The sequence below is a fragment of the Littorina saxatilis genome, linkage group LG1 (genome assembly GCF_037325665.1).
Source record: "Littorina saxatilis isolate snail1 linkage group LG1, US_GU_Lsax_2.0, whole genome shotgun sequence".
Classification (NCBI taxonomy): Eukaryota; Metazoa; Mollusca; class Gastropoda; order Littorinimorpha; family Littorinidae; genus Littorina; species Littorina saxatilis.
The window spans coordinates 6,571,987-6,576,962 of NC_090245.1; the positions used below are offsets into that span (position 1 = coordinate 6,571,987).

The 4,976-nt window shown below is 40.4% G+C and overlaps 1 long non-coding RNA gene across 1 annotated transcript; it reads left to right on the forward strand.

Annotated features, from left to right (window-relative positions):
- Nucleotides 1–1,161: 1,161 nt before the first annotated feature.
- On the forward strand, nt 1,162–2,746 carry LOC138959979 (uncharacterized). The gene is made up of 3 exons (XR_011453860.1): nt 1,162–1,221; nt 1,883–2,002; nt 2,353–2,746. It is a non-coding gene; the product is annotated as an uncharacterized lncRNA (long non-coding RNA).
- The last annotated feature ends 2,230 nt before the right edge of the window (nt 2,747–4,976 follow it).

Consider the following 4,976-nt stretch of genomic DNA (forward strand, 5'->3'; position numbering starts at 1 on the left):
GCCAAGCATACGTCGCGTAGTCGACTTCGCCAAATTAAGGACAGGCTTAATTCTTAGTTCCTGCTAAACAAACCTACTACAGGAACTGCAAATGGCCGCTGCTCCTCCACCCCCACCCCACCCCTACCCCTGCGTCCTACCTACGGAGTTCAGAAAACCCATTGGCCGCTAAGTAGGCCTAATTATTCATTATTCAGAAGAGTGGCTTTGTCTGTAATGACAGCAGCTTAGAGAATGCACGTGTTTCCCACGAGAGATGGAAAGAGCGGTGGTAGCTGTCACAAACCCTTTTTTATATTTAGTCAAGTTTTGACTAAATATTTTAACATCGAGGGGGAATCGAAACGAGGGTCGTGGTGTATGTGCGTGCGTGTGTGCGTGTGTGCGTGCGTGCGTGTGTGTGTGTGTGTGTGTGTAGAGCGATTCAGACTAAACTACTGGACCGATCTTTATGAAATTTGACATGAGAGTTCCTGGGTATGAAATCCCCGAACGTTTTTTTCTTTTTTTTGATAAATGTCTTTGATGACGTCATATCCGGCTTTTCGTGAAAGTTGAGGCGGCACTGTCACGCTCTCATTTTTCAACCAAATTGGTTCAAATTTTGGTCAAGTAATCTTCGACAAAGCCCGGGGTTCGGTATTGCATTTCAGCTTGGTGGCTTAAAAATTAATTAATGACTTTGGTCATTAAAAATCTGAAAATTGTAAAAAAAAATAAAAATTTATAAAACGATCCAAATTTACGTTTATCTTATTCTCCATCATTTGCTGAATCCAAAAACATATAAATATTAGTGGGGCTCCTATGTTGCAGAATCACTCAACAATTAATCACATCTTGTGACAAACATCATACTTCGTGATATTGTTCCTTATGATGTTTTAAATGATTTCAGATACAGAGCCACTTCAGAAATTGATTTTTGTGTTTATAATAATGAATAAAAGGCTGCACCTACAGCAGACGATTTTCATACCAAAAGCCATCAGCAGTAAATATTTCCAACTCAGCAAATGTAAACTTCAATTATTAACAATGTACCAGAAGTTGTCTGGTGATAATATATACATGAAATAAATATTTTCATGGGTACTTTTGTGTTCTGTCATTTAGTTTTATATTTTTTTTAGAAAATTATATATCCGCAGCTAGAAAATTCAAGATGGCGGCCTCCGTGCCAATGCGTGTTTTGATTGAGCGAAAACAACGTTTGTGAGGGTAAGTTTTTAAGATTACCCTTTTATTCACCAATTTCACGTCATTATAATCTTTATTTGTCCCCTCGGGTCTGTTTTTGATCGGCTGAAGCGCTGAAATGCTGCACACTTTCAAATCTTGCTGAAACTGGATTGTGATAGATCTAGATCTATCTGTTGATTGAATGAAAGAAAACCATGCTCGCCACCCACATGATTTTGGACAAGTTAAAAGAACTTTGAATAAAAGGCAAGGAGACATGCAGAGATTGTTCAAGGCATGATAATTAGTCCTGCCTATTATAAAGGACTTGACTTCCATAAGTTTCTAAAAAAACTGAGGGGGGAGGGGGAGTGACTTAGAGTGAGTAGGCCACAGTGACAATGACATGTACTAACTAGTAGGAGGGCCAGCTTTGGGGGGGGGGGGGGGGGGGGAACCATTCCCCATGTCTCTACGGTCTTGTGATCAAACTTTCAAAGATGATAGCTAAAAGACAAAAGTATGCAATAAGCTTATGTGCTAATGAAATGAGAAATGAGTGGTTTTGAAAAAAGTGGTACCTCTCTCTGAGTCTGAGTCTCACTCTCAACACTGTTACGATTTTGGTGTGTTACTTTTTTTCTCAACCTTTTACTTAATTTAGGTTGACCGTGCATTGATGTGCATTTTATTTTAACAGAATATACAACTGAGGGTTACACCACATGCGGGTTCCTGAGAACAAGAGTGCTGCGTGAATACATTATGAGCAATTCTGCCGGTGCCACACAAACGAGCTGATTTCACCATTACTATCAAGGTTGGTACCTAATACCTCCAGAGTAGCTGAACAGTTTGCATCTCTTTTTTTTGATAATTAACAAGTATGCACACATATGCGTAAGCTACCTCTGTGAATTTGGTGGGTTTACCATACCCTCACAAGGGTCAACATTCTGTAAGCGACTGTTAGAATTCTAATGAATGTAGCGGCCAGCAAGATTTAAGAATCAGTTGGGTAACTGGAAACAGTTTTTTTGTATTGACCTTAAATAGTAAGAATTATACAAATAGTTAAAATGCAATTTTTGCATTTTATCTTTTGTGTGAAGACTTTGGCTAACTCTCTGAGATAGTAAACATTATTCAAATAAAATTGTCACTTTTCAGCTTTTGTATGAAGGGTACCCCAGGTGGATTTCCTACACCATGGATTTAGAGGAGGCCAGACATCTAAGACGGTCTGCTTCTCATCCCAGCTGATTTCAGTTTTCTGCTTATGAAGTGTGCATCGCTATGGAAAAGGATTCAGCCATTTTTTGCTCACCACATTGCCAAAGCCATTGGCCCCGAGAAGTCACCCTGCCTGCCCATGTTTCACAGTTTTACAGACTGTGATACTGTGTTGTTCTTCGGTGGTATTGGGGGCTTGACAAGTATGGCATGCATTAGTAGACATCACACAATCTTTCCTCAGGTTGTCTGCTCTTCTTTGAGAGCTAAGTACTACTGACAGGTCAGTTCAAGAGCATTTTGTGGTACTTCTGCAGGACAAAACCAAACTTCCTGGGTGTGAACAGTGCTAGAAGGTATCTCTTCAGTCAAAAGCGCTGCCAAATTCCCCAAAACACCCTTACAAGTAACGTGCTGTTGCAGGACATGAGTTTGAGAAGAGCAATCTACCAATTAGACTACGTCAGTAAATATACAATCAGGCAAACAACCCAACACCAATAATTGTGGGGCTGGCAGTCCAAGGCTGGAAAGTGGGAGTTATTTTGGACGAGCCTTCAAGAGGTATCCAGCATGTGCCGAGAACACATGGAGTGTGGAAGTGCTGTACAACAAAACGCTGCAAATGCTGCAAAGAAGGACTGAAGAGCTCTGCTCTCTGCAGCATTGCTTGCATGCCTGTGAAAATCAGCAAATTAAACTGTGTAAAAATATTATTGCACCAATTTTCGTACCCCAACTCAAACATTCATTCCCGTATCATTTTATTCAAACTTTTTATGCCAGTAAAGGCTCTCACAAATGGCACATCTTTCAGATAAAAGAAGATTTAGTTACAGGGGTCACATGACCGCCGCCAAATAAGGGTACCCTTATTAACGTGGCAAAGCGGATGTGATCACAACTTTAGGTACCCATTAAAAAGTTTAAAAAAATTCATGAGGCACAACATCTATCCAGAACAGGATGAATACTTTTTAGTGTTATGTCATTATTATACCTTTCATTTTTATCAATTTGATTTTTGGGGTACCCTTATTTAGGCGGCGGTCACATAACCCATGTAAATTCAATCTTTTATATTAAAATAGTTCCAGATAGCCACGTTGTGTGCCCTTAATAGCATAGACAAATGGAATAAAATGGCACAGGAATAAATGTTTTCGTTTTGGTACGATCATTTGTGCGATAGTTTTTTGTTGGCACAGGTTAGGTAAGCCAACGATTCTTCAACCCTGCCACCCACGCCGTCCAACCAATCGCTGCACCATTGATCATGTATACATGTATTGTTATGTTTTAACAATTGTTTCTGTTAGTTTCTATTGCAAGAGAATGACTTGTAGCATCAAATACGCCTGAATACCTTTTTCACAGGCGGCCATTTTGATTTTTTTTTTAAACTACTGATTTTAAAAATGTTCTCGGTTCCTCTGTGTCAGGTTTTGTTAAGCACATAAAACCATACATTTATACCAAATTTGGTGTTTGTCACATGAAATGAAATATGCCTAACATACCCAACCGTTTTTACTGGCGGCCATTTTGAATTTTGTTATAAAAACTACCGATTTTTTAATTTTTCGCGGTGGCTCTGTATCAGGTTTTGTTAAGCACATAAAACTGCACATGTATGCCAAATTTGGTGTTTGTCACAAGAAATGATTGATTTTGCAACATAGGAGCCCCACTATATGTTATATTCGGATTAAAAACAAGCTCTGAAAATTAAATATATAAAAATTATTATCAAAATTAAATTGTCCAAATCAATTTAAAAACACTTTCATCTTATTCCTTGTCGGTTCCTGATTCCAAAAACATATAGATATGATATGTTTGGATTAAAAACACGCTCAGAAAGTTAAAACAAAGAGAGGTACAGAAAAGCGTGCTATCCTTCTTAGCGCAACTACTACCCCGCTCTTCTTGTCAATTTCACTGCCTTTGCCATGAGCGGTGGACTGACGATGCTACGAGTATACGGTCTTGCTGAAAAATGGCAGCTACTTGACTAAATATTGTATTTTCGCCTTACGCGACTTGTTTTTTTTACTAGGGATGGACACATATTGACCGCTTTGTCAGCCCGCGAAGAATAGCAGCCAACTGCAAAATGGTCAGACGAAGCTGACTAATCACCTAATCGGTTGGGAGGAGAGGGACGGTGGCGGAGGAGAAGGTCGTGGGTGGGGGAGACGGGGGCGAAGAGGAGGAAGAGCGAGGGAGAAAGAGAGAGAGTATAAAGTAGTGCACCCCGACGTTGGAGGTGGTGGTCAGGATGGCGGTGGCAGCGACGACGACGACGACGACGATGACGATGATGATGATGATGATGACGATGACGGCGAGGGGGAGGAGGACACAGGAATGACCCGATGGATTACATTGACACTTTCAGAATCTTATTCCCTACGCACTCGAACCTCTTCTGGTAACATTTCTGATCATTGCAAATGTTACGCAATAGGGGCCGCTTCCTCCCAGCGGAAAGCTGACATCAACAAGAGTCGCGCTACCCAGGTCGGTGCGTGTATACATGTAATCAGCCACCTGCACTT